General features: G+C 41.7%; 1 long non-coding RNA gene across 1 annotated transcript in view; it reads right to left on the bottom strand.

Annotated features, from left to right (window-relative positions):
- Nucleotides 1-937: 937 nt before the first annotated feature.
- LOC132258729 (uncharacterized) overlaps nt 938-14,353 on the bottom strand; it is an 81,433-nt gene continuing 68,017 nt past the window's right edge. The window contains exon 4 of the long non-coding RNA XR_009468288.1: nt 938-1,154. This is a non-coding gene — a long non-coding RNA (uncharacterized LOC132258729). The remainder of the gene's footprint in view (nt 1,155-14,353) is intronic.

Genomic DNA, 14,353 nt, shown 5'->3' on the forward strand with positions numbered 1-14,353 from the left:
ATATTTCAGCTTGAAATTGCTCAAAAACACTTTCGGTTACGTCGAAAAAGCCATGATCGGAAATTTTTATGTTGAAATTTGCATAAACTTTCTCATTAATGTCGAATTCATTAGCATTTCGCAACTGTTTCGATGATAGTGCGATATAAAAAAAATAATTTTGCAGGAATGCAGAAAATGCTCAATGACTTTACATTGCTGCAAATTAGACATGACATCCGCCTGGGATCACATTCCTTACAGCACGTCAGGCCTCTGTCCTCGGCGATCCTGGCGGCCGAGACAGTCAAGGGTGGGGGTGAGTGTTGCAGGATATCACAGACTAAATTGTTGAGACACAACCTATCCATCCAAGTCAGAGCCCCCGACAAAACAAGTCATCACATACGTTTTATGCCTTTCGGGAAGGTCGTTTCACATATTTACGACCCACTAAAAATGCACTCAACACTAATCGTATGGCCAATAAAAGTGTCACTTCAAGTTCAATGGCACACTCTCTCAGCTGAGTTACTGCTGACAGAATTGACATGCCAAGAGAGGGTGGAAGGCGGTGGCAATTTCTCAGGTGATAGGCTTAATTGCTTTAATTCGCATCGAGCATATGCTGCAAAGGGGAGCTTTTCGCTACATCGCACAGATATATTTTTTGAACTGTTATGACTGGCCATTATACGATTCCTCTGCCACATGACAAAAGAATTTTAATCATCGTCGCTGGCAATTGTTCTCATCCATTTAACGTGCCATTGAATTTCAAGTGCGGTGAAACTTCTCAAATGGCCGCGATGGACAAATCTGGCGTAGTTATTAAGTTATTCATTCATTTGAGGGATGAAGAGGCATTCCCGGCACACAATGAGCTCCCCTCTGGCACGATGGAGGGTGGAAAATCTTGAGATTTTCCACGCTGAGACTTTTATGTCCTTCCACTGTGACGCTTTTCGCCTTCACACTCGGCGGCAATATTAAAAGTGCCTAATGGGGGATTTTTATCGCCTCTCCACCAGCGACAAAATGTGAGGAAAATGAGCCAATAATTTGATAATGGTCAATAGAGAAATGTTCATGAGTTTTCCTTCAGCCAAACTTTACATTCTTCGAAAACTCACCCTTTCCTCTCTCTCTCTGTCTCTGCCATTCAGCGCGTGTCCCTGGAAAAAGGAGAGAAAGCAAAAAGTGTGAGTAAATTAAAGTGGCAAATATTTATCCGGGGCAAAATTAAATTAATACCGTGTGTGGGGGCGCAGAATTAAATTTAAATTACAATAATGGGATATGTATTGTATTGATTTTTTTTCGCCTTGCGCCTTCCGCGAAAGTTTGTTTTCGCGTCATAACGCCCTAATGGCTTTTGCATAATAAAAGCTCACAGCATGAGCCACCTATGTGTGTTTTAATTTGCATAATCTCAATTTCACAAGATAAACATTTTCTCCTTCAGGAATTTTCAATGCGACACGCTCTCGGAAAATGTGGAAAAAAAGGAGAAGGAGGAGAATCACCGGCAATGGTTGAAAATTGAATATAAAATTCCGCATCTTGCAGCAATTTTTCAGTCGCACTTAATGACAAGGCAACTTACAAAATCAACTCGAGATCAGATCGTCTTCGTAACCCCAAAATCGCCGCCAAGTATTACAAAATGAAATTCCTGCGTGGAATTGAATGAAATAGACTTCTCTGCTCTTGAACAAGAGATTGTCTAATAAAACGACTACAAGACACCATTTGCGCTTTGGGATTTCTCTGCTGTCTCTTGACTTATTTATGTTTTAATTATTCACACAGCGAGCGTTCCAATTCCCATTGGAGAAGCCATACCTGAGTGAGGCACCTTTTCTTGCCGACCATGTTGTCTATCCTCCCAGCGCGGCAACAACTAAATGGTGCCAATAAATTTTCCCGTGGAAACTTCACCGTCTCTCGATCCAATCTCGAGCTGCGGCCGGACTGGAGGGCACTCCTTGGATGGCAACACGGGATTTATTGATGCCGCCTGAGGTGGCTCTCTCTGACTCCAGGGAGAGAGAAGAAAAAGAGAAGCCCAGCGAGATAAATGCCTCGTTTGCTGCTGCAGGCCAGAGGCGGTGCGGAGGGATTGAAATGTCACTGGAGCTGAGATATTTATCCACGGACGGTGAGGTGAAGGCTCGAGGGGGAAGCCGCGGGATGGGTAACATATCAATTTTATATTCCATATATCAGGTGGTTTTCTTGGGATTGAAAAACACGCCGAAGCAAGCAATAACTTAGGTCCCACGACAATTTCAAATCGTTAAATATTTTCAACATAAATTTCCTGAGAAAATGAAGCAATAAGAGGTACAAACCAGTCGCGGGGACGTGAGGTGGACAAAATACGATCTCTTGGGAGCTGAAGGAGTCATCTGGAGCCCCGTCTCTTTCACTTCATTGGGTGGGAGCTTAACAGAGACATCAAGTTTCGTGGCATTGTTCAGGTTCACAATTGCCCACTCAATCAATGGATAATGCGTGCTTCATTTTAACTCCTTTTGTGAGGGTAAATTTAGGGGTGGTTAAGTGACAAAAATTCCGCATTTTATTTCACTTTCTGCACAGGTCATTGGTTTGTAAACTTCAGCTGTGTTAAAAGTGGGCAAAAACGGCGTTATTTAGATCCACCTGCATGAGTGATGACTATAAATGTACAATGGTAATCTTATACGCCGACCTCTAATATGCTAATACACCTCTTATATTACATATGAAGCAATATGATTAATAAATAGGCCGTTAATTTTGCGATATACCGATTGAAATATGAGAAAGTCAAGGCAGTGAATCAAACAGAAATATTTTGCAGAAAGAATACATTATAACACAGAGGAATTTCCACTCTCAACTCAAGTCAAGTTGCTGTCAAGCTTTCTGTCCTCAGAAATAGTTAATGATTCTCCCCTAGTTGCAAAAAAATACAGCCTCACCCTCACACAGTTTGGAGATACCGCCGAAAGGGAGGAAAAAGAGCAAGACTTATCACACTAATGGATGTATTATTTGACAGTGATAGCATCTAAATCGATACTTGGAGCGTAATGAAATGGCACTTTTGACTCATATATGCTTCAATAATAATTATGTACAGTGTGCTGTAGGACATTTTCCCGTGTTTATTTTCCCATTTTGCCAGCGAAAGTCAGTGGAAAAGGATGGAAAATGTGAAAAATCGAGTCTGGAATTTAAAGTATCGCCCCTCGGAGAGTTGTCCGACGGAAGAATGGACATTGTCTTTCTCGCAATTTTCACCCAGCCAAATGTATGGACTTTGAATGAAGTCCTGGGGTCCAGAGAATAATTTTCCCATCCTGGCGACGCCTTTTGCGAGGGAAAATTCAGTGGCGAAAAAATAATTAAAGCGCCCACCTATTGTTGTTTCCTCCATTTGGTTTCCGCTTCTAATTAAAATGCTCAACATCCCGAAATGTGTCTGTGTTCCTTATTAAGGAAATTTATCTTGTTAATTACCACCGATATATTTATAAATTTTCATTAAAGTTGGGCGTATAGAGGAATTTTGCATGTTAATGATGCAGAGACCTTTTAATTAGTTTTTGGAACTTTCATCCCTGCGGCAGCTTCCTTCATTTTGCATCCCCCCAACTGGGGAGGGGCGCGTGAGTTGGGGGGCGTGAGGACGAAAGGTGTGCTCCTGAAGAAGAAATTAGATGAAGAATATTAAGACTTTTTCCTCGGGGCATCTCTCTCTCTTGTCTTTCCACGCAGCGAGGAAAAGGTAAATGATCTGACGGAGGGAAAATTAAGTGAAAATTCAAGTCAACTTTTGAGGAATTTCCACCACAATGAGACACTCTAACATGAATTTCCGCTTAAAATTCTAGCGAAAACGTGAACAAAAGAATCTGGAGGTGGAGCGAAAAATTAATATAAACGGGCAATTTTATTGAAAAATAAACATAATGCAGAATGTGACTCGCGATTGTGCCTCGCAAAGGCACAATCGCGCCATTATGAAAATGTCTGGCGACCTGATAAATTACGATCTTGAGGAATAGCACCAGTTTGGTTATATCAGCTCGAGAGGCCACTGCGGAGACGGGTTTTGTCGGAGTCTCGCCTTAATGGCCAATCAATAGGTCTAATTGGCTTTTATTGACCCAAGAATGAATGTAAATTAGACTGCGCTGACAACAACATGCCACTTTGGAGACTCGAGCCGGAAAGAGAGCTCCTCGTGCAATTGCATCGCTCTTGCAAAATCCCCACTATTTTAATTGAGAAGCGTCTTTTGGTGCTTGTTCAGTCATTCAATTGATGATTCACCGCGTCTCAATTGAGTTGCACTGCCATTCCGGAGAGACTTAAGGCGCAATTTCATCTGACCTCATTGGCCATAACTTTTCTGGGGATTTCTGTAGCATTTTTCCGATGCCTTCGCTCAAGAATTCACTTAAAAGTATGGAAGTGAGCGTGAAATCTTCAGTTTTGTGTCGTGAATTAAAACATAGAGCACCTCTTTTTGCTGTAATGAAATTCTGCTAAACTTCTCTTTTTTCCTGTCTCCCCGCCACCCTCCGCCACCCCTGGATTATCCATACTGTTAGGCAAATGAGCGTCGAGAAAATTTCTGAGGGTGAATTTCCACCAGAGGATCAATAGAAGCGCGCGCGAGAAAAAAGCTGGAAATTATCTTGGCAATTGAGATGAAAATTTCAGAGATAAATCTCCAACCCCGGGCCACCCCCTGAAGGTCTCTCTGAATTTGAAATTCGCCCCGAATTTCGGGCCACCCTTCTCGCAAAGTCAACAAATTTATCCTTTTGCGCCTTTTCCGAAGTCTCTCGGCTGGCGGAGGGAAATTTGCTGAGAGGAAGTTTTCTTTTTCGGCTGGGGCTCCGGAAGAGAACGGGGACTGATTTATGGATATTCCGTTTTCCTATTTCACTTCTTCCTCCTTCGTCTTCATCCTGGGGGTGCCCCGAAGAAATGAATTTCACCCCCCAACACACTGGAGAAAAGTTGAATGTTTGGAAACGGAGTTTGGCATAAATACAAGTTTTCTGGCTGCGGAGGCGGAGAGGCCGCTCCACGTGAAAGCTCTCGCCCCCCACCCCCACAAGTGGGGATGGGGAAACTTGCCACTCGAGTGCGGTGGGGAATTGACGCTGAAATTAAGCCCAAAATCATATTTATTGGCGGCAGTTTGTGCTGAGGAGAGAGAATTTTCCGAGGAGAAACACGGGATCTAATCTATGTTTATGCGTGGATTTTGCATGAATACAAATAAAAGAGGCGCTTGAGTATAAATCCAATTTATGATTTTTCACTATCACTCCACCACCACAAATTTCACCTTTTCTCCGTCATCATCCCTTCCGGAATTGCGTCTGTACACAGAGAATCCGCACCCAGGTTTTCCCTCGTGCGGGGAAGCGCACATAATCTTTAAATATCAATTTAACGGAGCCACACAATAAAAGTATTTAATTTCGATCGAGCCAAGCAAGAGACACCCTCGAGAAGATTGCTATTCTAATGGTAATTTAATGCATCCCCTCAATTTGAGGGAATTTTCTGCTGATGCCTTTCCGTCTGAACAATGGCAAAAGTTTTTCATGTCACCCAGAGATAATGGCAATTGGAAAAATTTTCTCACATTTTAACAGGCTTCGTTGGCAGTTTTTGCCTTTCTTTGTGGCCAATGCGGAAAAAGATAAATGTTTCAGAGAAAACTTGAGAAAGAAACATTTCCTCTGTATATGGGAAATTCCTCTCATACTTTCCATCAATTCATTTTTCATGAAATTTCGCAGCCTCAGCATCTTGTTATTTTTTTCTCAACACCCTCGCGCGTGGAGAAAGTTTCGCCTCGGAGTCTCACCCCCCGGAAAATTCGTGAGATAACATTTTCCAACCAATGGAAATTCCTGTGATGGCAGGAGGAAATTGCATGGATAAATCTTGCTGAATGAACTTTTCCCCATATCTGTCTCCTGATTTTAATTCAAAAGGCATTTAATGGCAAAATTACACAACCTCCTTTCCCACACTCATGATTCTGGCCAGGAGCAGAATTTGGGACAACTTTCCTTATCAATGGCACCACACTTTGATGATGCTGTTTTGTTGGCCGGAGAGTGTCAAACAATTTCCACCAGAATGCCAACAGAATGACCACAAGAGGGAAAATCGATACAATGATATGGAATTTTAATGTGACACCCAGACTAAATATTCCCAAATGGAAAAAGTTTAATAACTCTGTAATTATTTTAGGACTTTAATTAAATTCTGCAGAGTTAATTTTTATTTTATTGATGCGCCAGTGGCTTTTCATTTAAGATAATTAATGCATTCATTTTTTTTATTTCTGCAATTACGCCTAACTACGTTTTTCCGGTTGCATAATTAATTGGCATTTTTTCATTCGATCTAATTTTTTTTTTTTACAATTGATAACTTTAGCTATTGGCCAGTATTTTCTCTGAAATTCATTTGAATGAATGGCCATAGAAATTACTCTCTTTGCGGTGCTTTGCTAATTCTCCGCATTATTTTCACGCGAATGACGATGAAAGGGGAGAATTGCAGTTTCATAATTCATAGGGATTTTCCTCTTAATCCTCAGATGATGCCATTTGCGAAATGGCTGTGTGGAGAGCGCTTAAAAGTCCCTTCTAAACATCACTTCCCATCATACGAAACGTCGCCGTATGCTGATCATGCAGCTTATGCTTCACTGGTGACTTTCCGCACTTTTCGCTTCAAAAATTAATATTTCAACCTATTATATAAATAAATAGAAGAATTTAAAAGAAATCCGATGTAAATTCTATATTGCTTAATAATTTATCTCGTGAATAGAATGAATTCTAGTGGATTTCTGTAACACGTGCCTGATATCTTGCGTTCTAAATATTCAATTAAGCCACCTTCAAAAGATAAACGAACAGTCAAATTTGCATTGAAATCTTTCTATTTCAGCTCAGAAACAGATTTATTTAAATTTATTTAATTTTTTCATAACATTGTTGTAATTCTTGGTGAAACATATTCAAAGCATCATCTTCTGATTGAAGCTAAATGTCGACACATTAATGGCTTAATTCAAATGCATCTTCGTTGGACTCCCTTCTTTTACAATAATGCATATAGAAGAAGAGAAAAAATACAAATATACTTGGAAAAATTTAAATGTCATGCGAGAAAATGGAAATGCATGACTTTTTGCAACTTCATCTCCGGCGACAATGACTGGCTAACAAATGGGACAGGCAAACTGCAAGAGACAGCCTTATATGCAAATTAACAACCCCGACTTCTGAATTAATCTATGGAGAGTCTGAGTTGACATTCATGATGTAAATTCATGAGATTTCTCCGCATGCAAAATCACGCGTTCTTTTATACTTCCCATGAGCTCATAAATAACGTCGTGGTCTCTTTTTCTCCATTCTCGAGTACTTGAGCGAAATTGCTAATAGAAGGAAGTATTTTTTTGCGGAACTCCTTGGCAACTTTATTTAGTGGTTGATGGAATTTTTTGCCGCTCTCTCTATGCCATCTCTCTAGCGATACGACAAGTAGAGAGCAAAAACACACACTACTGAGCATGATTTTGGCTTCAAATGCAAAGCTACTCGGCGCAGGGTTCGCCAAATTGTGAGAAAAGTTGCTTCTACACATTTTAATGTGGTTTTTACGACTCTATGAGTGAATTCAGCATGAATTGCTGCGATAATGTGTGAAGAACCATAAAAATGCCGTTTTAAAGTGGAGTATATAATCCATTTGTTGGGATTTTGTTTCCACTAGCATTTCTCCGTGAACAAATTTACTCTCTCACCCAACAGGTGGCTCGTAAAAGCGCCTGAGAATGGGAACACTCATGGGAAGCATATATAGTGCATAAGCTCGCAGGGGAGAGACGTATGTATGTAGTATGTGCCACACATAAATCACCGTGGCAATGGTATTGTCAACCGGTAGATACAAATTTAACGCAGCATGAGTCATTAAAAGAATTTTATTGTTAATAAAAACTAACATTTATTGTGCGTTTTAAATTTGTTACAACCATCATCAACTCATTAGGAGCACTAAATAGCACCTAAAATGTGATTTTATGCCACTATTCACTTTTTGTACCCACACTTGTGCCTCAATAAAAGTTCACAAATAGTGGATTTTTTATAGCCACTCTCGATGGATCGAAACAGTAGCTGATGGGTTGTTTTGCCCCATCTAATGAGAAATTGTGTGTGAGTGTGTGTGAGCCTGGAGAGCGTTTTACGAGCGGAGTGGATAATTAAATATAGTTTTCCTTCGGGCGAGATGCAGTGCGTAACTCATTGATCGGGAGATGGGTGCCTTTGGATTGTGAGAAGGGAACTGAGGAGGGCATAAAATGTGCAAATCTTACCATGAAATTCCCATCACGCACTTGAGGTCGCATAAAAGGCGTCTATTTCAGCGGTTTTTTTTGCCGCCACCGAGCATCATGCTTGAGAGGGCGAAAGGCAGTCAATTGTCACAGTCGCGTGCTAACTGGCCATCATTGAGTGTTTGGTGCATTTTTGAGGGACTTAAATCCACAATAAAGCCCTTTACCTCCATCTAAACTCCCCACAGAGCGAGTGAGAGCAGTTTGATGGTAAGAATGTGCCTCGAGATGGAAATTTTCATGGTGGGTTGTATTACAAGTGAAATGGCACATTTCATACTCATAACAATTTCACAAGAACATGCTTCCCGGAAAAATAAAAACAAAGCATAATTGAGAAGAGGCGCAAGACCATTTTCACACACACGCCCTTCAATCGATTCCACGCATCGTCTGCCGTTTTGAGTAACGATGAGAAAATTGCGATGAATTTTCCTCCGCATTGAGTAAGATCTTGAGGTGGGTGTGGGAGGGGGGTGGAAAATTCCTCCCCCGAGGGAGCAACAATTGATTGAAGAGCCCAGAAGAATTCTTGGGTGGAAACTATGCTGAGGCCGTAAAATATCACACAAATATTCCGGGCGGGAGGGTTGAAAATTTCCAGGCCCGGGGGTGGCTTATTTCTTCGGGCGCCATTTAGGGGTTGTTTCAGCATGTCTTAATGAGCCATTTTCACAATTTCCTCCACGAGAAGGCAGATATCGTCCTTGAGAGGTACTCGCAAGAGATAAAATGCCAACCCCCGTGAGCAACCCTGCCGTTCAAATGCCACTGGCGCGATAAATGTCAGCGGCAGTGTTGAAAGCGATGGAAAAGTGGTGTGAGAGCTTTGGCGCAAGGAGTTAGGATACGAAGCTCTGTCGACAGATAGTTTCCTCACTCCAGCATCGACAACTGTCGGTGGAGTGAGTGAGAAGACTACAAGTTTAGGCGCTGTAAGACCGCCCAATGAGGTGGAGAATTTAATAATAAACCTTCGGCCATATTTATTAAAATACCCATCTCTGTCTAGCCTACCTAAGACCGCGTACAGTCGTCTCCCTCCTGCACTTTTTCGCGTCTCTTTCCCAATTCATTCCACTTGGACTGTGCTCCGTGCGATGCTCTAGCGACACTCTCGCTTTTCCGTCTTGTCATTTTTCCTGTCATTGTGACGGAAGAGCTTTTGCCACCTGCAACTGTCACACACGGATCGTCACTCCCACCCTGTGTGTCCCAAAAAAAATTTATGACCCTCGTAAAGATGCCGAGATCGACATCGAGTGAGACTCAGGTTCTCGCATTCCGTGTGGATTTTGTAAACATAAACCCGGCAAGATTGCGCGACAGACAAGCCGAGTTGTGACATGAGATCACCCTGATGGCAGAATGATGAGAGAAGGTTCCAAGGAGGCCCTGATCGTACTTAGGGAGGTGATTTGTGGTGACACTTGACTCAATTCTTGAACCTGCATCTGTCATCTCATTGATCGGGCTGCGATCGCTCTCCGACGGGAAGACGCCGGCTTCTTGTGCTGCCTTCTAATTGTGCCTCTGATACAACAAAGTGATCAGCAGAGGAGAAAGATAAGAGGCTTAATCATAAGCGTTTTGTGTGAATAATTTGTAGTTTAAAGATAAGGTATTTTAAACAACGGTTCTATAAGCTTATCTTTGAACTTTTGTAAGGTTCGATGGGTGTGGAAATGTTGTGACCAGGGGAATTTTTGTGACTTGCTGAAAATCGATGACGTAGGAAGAAACATGAGATAAAAATTCACTAAAATACACACGCCTAGATTCGCCAATGATATTCTAAATCTAAACAAACGGTTTGTAACATAGATTGCGGATTTCAGCTGATTGATTATCAAAAAATTCTTCATCCTTTTGCAACATTGACATAAAGTTCATAAATTGAAGTATGCTTAAAAATGTAAGTACCTAATCGACAATTTTGTCAGTGTGTCTACGTTATGTCTTTAAATATTCTTCTCTTTCATGCATACACTACGCGGTTAGTCTACAAATGTGCTTCCACAGTGCGTGAACAGAAGAAGCTAATCTTAAGCCATTATGATCGCATGGGATTTTTGATTCCGAAAGTCTCTATATATGGTTGAAAACCCTTTTCAGTCTCTCTCTCACTCTCTCCCTTCATTTTCAAGAATGCGAGAACCTCCTTGAGAAAATGGTGGGCATTTTCTTCGTCTCTGTGGTAAAATTTCTCGCGCGATAGGAATCTCTTCAGGGCAATTTGGATAATTCTCATGGCGTGAGCTTTGGGGTATGGTTTTATCTCGGAAAAATTGCTGGGGACTCTCTCGGTGGGGAAATTCATTTTGATAAAATCGCACCCACATCCCGTGATTTATTTGCTTTAGGCCACTTCCCCGATCCAACCACTTTGGGGGCGAGAGAGATTTTCCTCGAGAGATATAAGCACAAACTTTTTGGGGTCACGTTTAATTTTAAGCAATTACATCCCCACGGAGATAGCGTGTCCCATGAGATGCCACAGTCTTGAGCGGTTTTTGCCATGGAGAAAATCAATTTTCTCAAGCATCGCAGCGCTCAGTGTGGCTGTTGCGGCAAAGTACGGTCAAGGGTCATCAATCAATAATGCCATAAGATTCCTCCTCGACATGGCTTGGCGGAATTTTCTTCTTCTTTTTTTCTCCATAGGTGAGAAACGCCAATGGCGGCGAGGATAAAGAGAAGTTCGTGGTTGAATTGCAGTAAATATTGAGGGTTTTTCTTATGGCACACAATGGAATCTCTTGAGAGAATCTCTGTGATTTGTTTCTTTCCGGCAATGCGGAACAAATTGCAACCTCAAAGGTGCCCAATCGTGACAAGATGAGAAAATCTGAGGGCAGGTGAAAGAGATCCCTTTAAGGATGGCGCCTATGGGAAACTGCCATGAAGGAAGTCTCTTTCACAATAGTCAAATGAATATTCATGCAAATTCCACCGAAATATTCAAATCACTCTCCGGATTCTCCCATGTTTTCCATAATTCATTATTAATTTTATTAATTACCAATGCTGTCTCTCATTCCCAATGGCGCTTTTGGGAGGTTTATCGTGAATTCTAAGCACTCGTCCGCATTGGTGGTAATTAATAGCGAAAATCCAAAGCCGATGGGGTCGCCTGGTGAATCCATAAAGCTTGATTAATGACGTCCATGCTCTTATGGTCAAAGAGACACCGAATAGATGTGAAATCAAGTTTGAAATTCTTCAGAGATTTCGAGCTGAGGTGAGTCAATTCGTCCATCGAATGAAAACATTCGGTCGAAAGTAGTGCTATGGTCTTTTCGGGGGCGAAATTACAAGAAAATCCCTCAAGAGCCATCCGATAGATACCATCCCCCAGTGAGTCAACAGGGAAAATGTTAGCCAAGCATGAAATTGCAATGGGGAAAAAATTCACCCTTGTAAATTGTGTGGAAAAAATTCACATTCTCAAACTCGCTCTCTCTCTGGGCGATCTCTGGAAAACTTTCTGCAGATGTTAATTCCACACCCAAATGATGATTGTAAATTAACTCGGCGGGGGTGTATTTTCGTGCTCCGCCGTTTTCCACCGAGACTCGCAAAATGGATTTATCTGTAGAAAAATCTCACGGAGATTTATGCGGAGAATTCTCTCAAGTATAAAATTTGATGTTAGATGAAATTCCTCTGCATTCACTCCAGATTTTCCAACAATGTTGGCAACTTTTTTCCGGGAAATGCACACAGCTTCCCACACCACACACGGTGAATCGAGTGAATGTATGGCCGGGGTATTTTTCGCAACTATTCCTCGGCAAATGTCCAAGGATTGCAGTTAAACTCATTCTTTTGCGGAATTCTCGTGCGAGCGAAACTCATGCATGGGTGTATTATTAAAATTTTAATTTAACAACTGACTGCAATCAGCAATAAATATAAATAAGAACAACGGAAGCCCACGAGGGGGTTTAGAATAATAAATTCCAATTTTCTTGCACTCAACTTCCAGCACACACCCTCGGTTCGCCCTTTTCCTGGTGTGTGCCGAAAAAAAGCCACTGCCAAAGGTATACACATGTCTGCGAGGCGGAAAAAAGGCGAAAGGAGCCAAGGATGCTCCCTTGCGAGGGGTCGGAATAATTCTGAATTATTTCGATGTTCGAATCTATGGGGATGTTTTTTAATCTAACTTGAGCAAACACATGCCCTTTCTTTATTCTCCCACCATTAGATTTATACGTGCATTATGGATGTTTATGGCATTGTTCTCTCTTCTTTAGCTCCCTGGCTTCGCCTTCCTTCCTCCCCATCTAGTCAGCATCTTCCTTCACACCCGAGACGCACGCCTTGCGTGGAAAATGCAAAATACTCACCCATTCATTTAAATAAAAATGAATGGAATTTGTAATGGAGTTTGAGAAAAGACACAAAATCTCTATATTTCACCCATAAACAACAATAATGCGTGGAGGGGCACACAAAAAACCACCAAAATTGTCATTAGAGTCCACAAAATAGAGTCTAGACGAGATTATTGATCGTTTCTCTCCTGTTTTGTCGACTTTTTTGCAACGGTTATGCTGTGAGCCCCCTTTGCAAAATCCACACTTAATCTCCATCCAGTCAGTGGCTCTCTTGCCTCGCCAGGCTTTTATCTATTTTTCCATATGCTCATGGCGAAATGAAGAATTTCCAGAGAGCTTTCACAGCGTGCAAAAAATGCGTCTCTATGTGGGAGGAAGAAAATGTTTTGGGGTTGTCTTCGGCAACATGAAGCCGTAAATATCATGAAAATGGGCAAAAAACCACGGGGAACTAAAGAGGACAAATTTGACGTGGAGTCGAGTTGCGAGAACTCCAACAAATTCACATAGATTGAAGATTGGTGGAAGTGTGGGAAAAATTGTTCGTGCAGTTTGGCGAATGTTCAACTCTATCATCGGGTTGAGGGAGAAATAGCAAAAACCTCCTTGTAAGTGAAAATGACGCCGTAAATCATACTTTGTCACGTCAATTGGTAAATAGGAAAAATGTCACGGAGGAGCACCGAAAGTCAAGTGATTTGGTGAGGGTGGTGAGAATTCCGTGATACTTTCGAGGGTGTCAATAATTCACTGAGCATCCAAAGTATAAATACACAATGTTTATCGTATTCCCGTGCTCATACTAAATCATTTAATTTATTCCTCCGTGCGGTGGAGCGTCAGGAGCAGAAGATGAACAGCCACGCAAAAGTTTGGCAGTGGAGAGCATCTCGCATTCCGGCAACACCCTCGAAATCGATCCGAGGGCGCATAGCAAATCACGGGAGGGCTTCTCGCCACCCTTCGGAGGATCTCAGGAATCCATAAATTTTCTGCAAACTTCTCTTCGCTCCTGCTTTTGATACCCTCGCACCTCGCAAGCCGTAAACTTTTGTCTAAGGCAAATCTCGCAAGTAATTTCTTATTCAGCAGAATCCCATCAATTCTTCTTCTCTCCGCAGGAACAATTCCCGGCCGAATCCCCACCAGTGGGACAACGCCGGAGAAGAGAGGAAGAGGAATGAGATCGGGGAAAAGAAGGCAGCAACAGATGGAAAATTCTCTGGCGATTTTTACGATTTAATTAAGATAACAAAATACGGAGTTATCTGCTCGAGAGGAGCATATTTCTGCAATTACCATAAACTTGACGGTTTTAACACACTTGCAGAAGGAGGCTCAGAGTGGCTCAGAGAGAGCCAAATGGACCATTTAATGGACTTATTGAAAAGTATAAATATTGCTGGTAATGAACCATTGAAAATCAGTGAGTGCTCGCGCGAGAAAAAGATGTAAAAGAGAGTCATTTCTTCCGTTTTGGCTGTTGGCAAATGAGCAGAAAAAACGGCCAATGAATGAGTAAATTAAACTTTTATATAGGGTATCAATTTCTTCCTTTTTGCACACACTTGAGATATTTTTCTCA

Source organism: Phlebotomus argentipes, unplaced genomic scaffold (genome assembly GCF_947086385.1).
Source record: "Phlebotomus argentipes unplaced genomic scaffold, Phlebotomus argentipes genome assembly scaffold_4, whole genome shotgun sequence".
Taxonomy (NCBI): Eukaryota; Metazoa; Arthropoda; class Insecta; order Diptera; family Psychodidae; genus Phlebotomus; species Phlebotomus argentipes.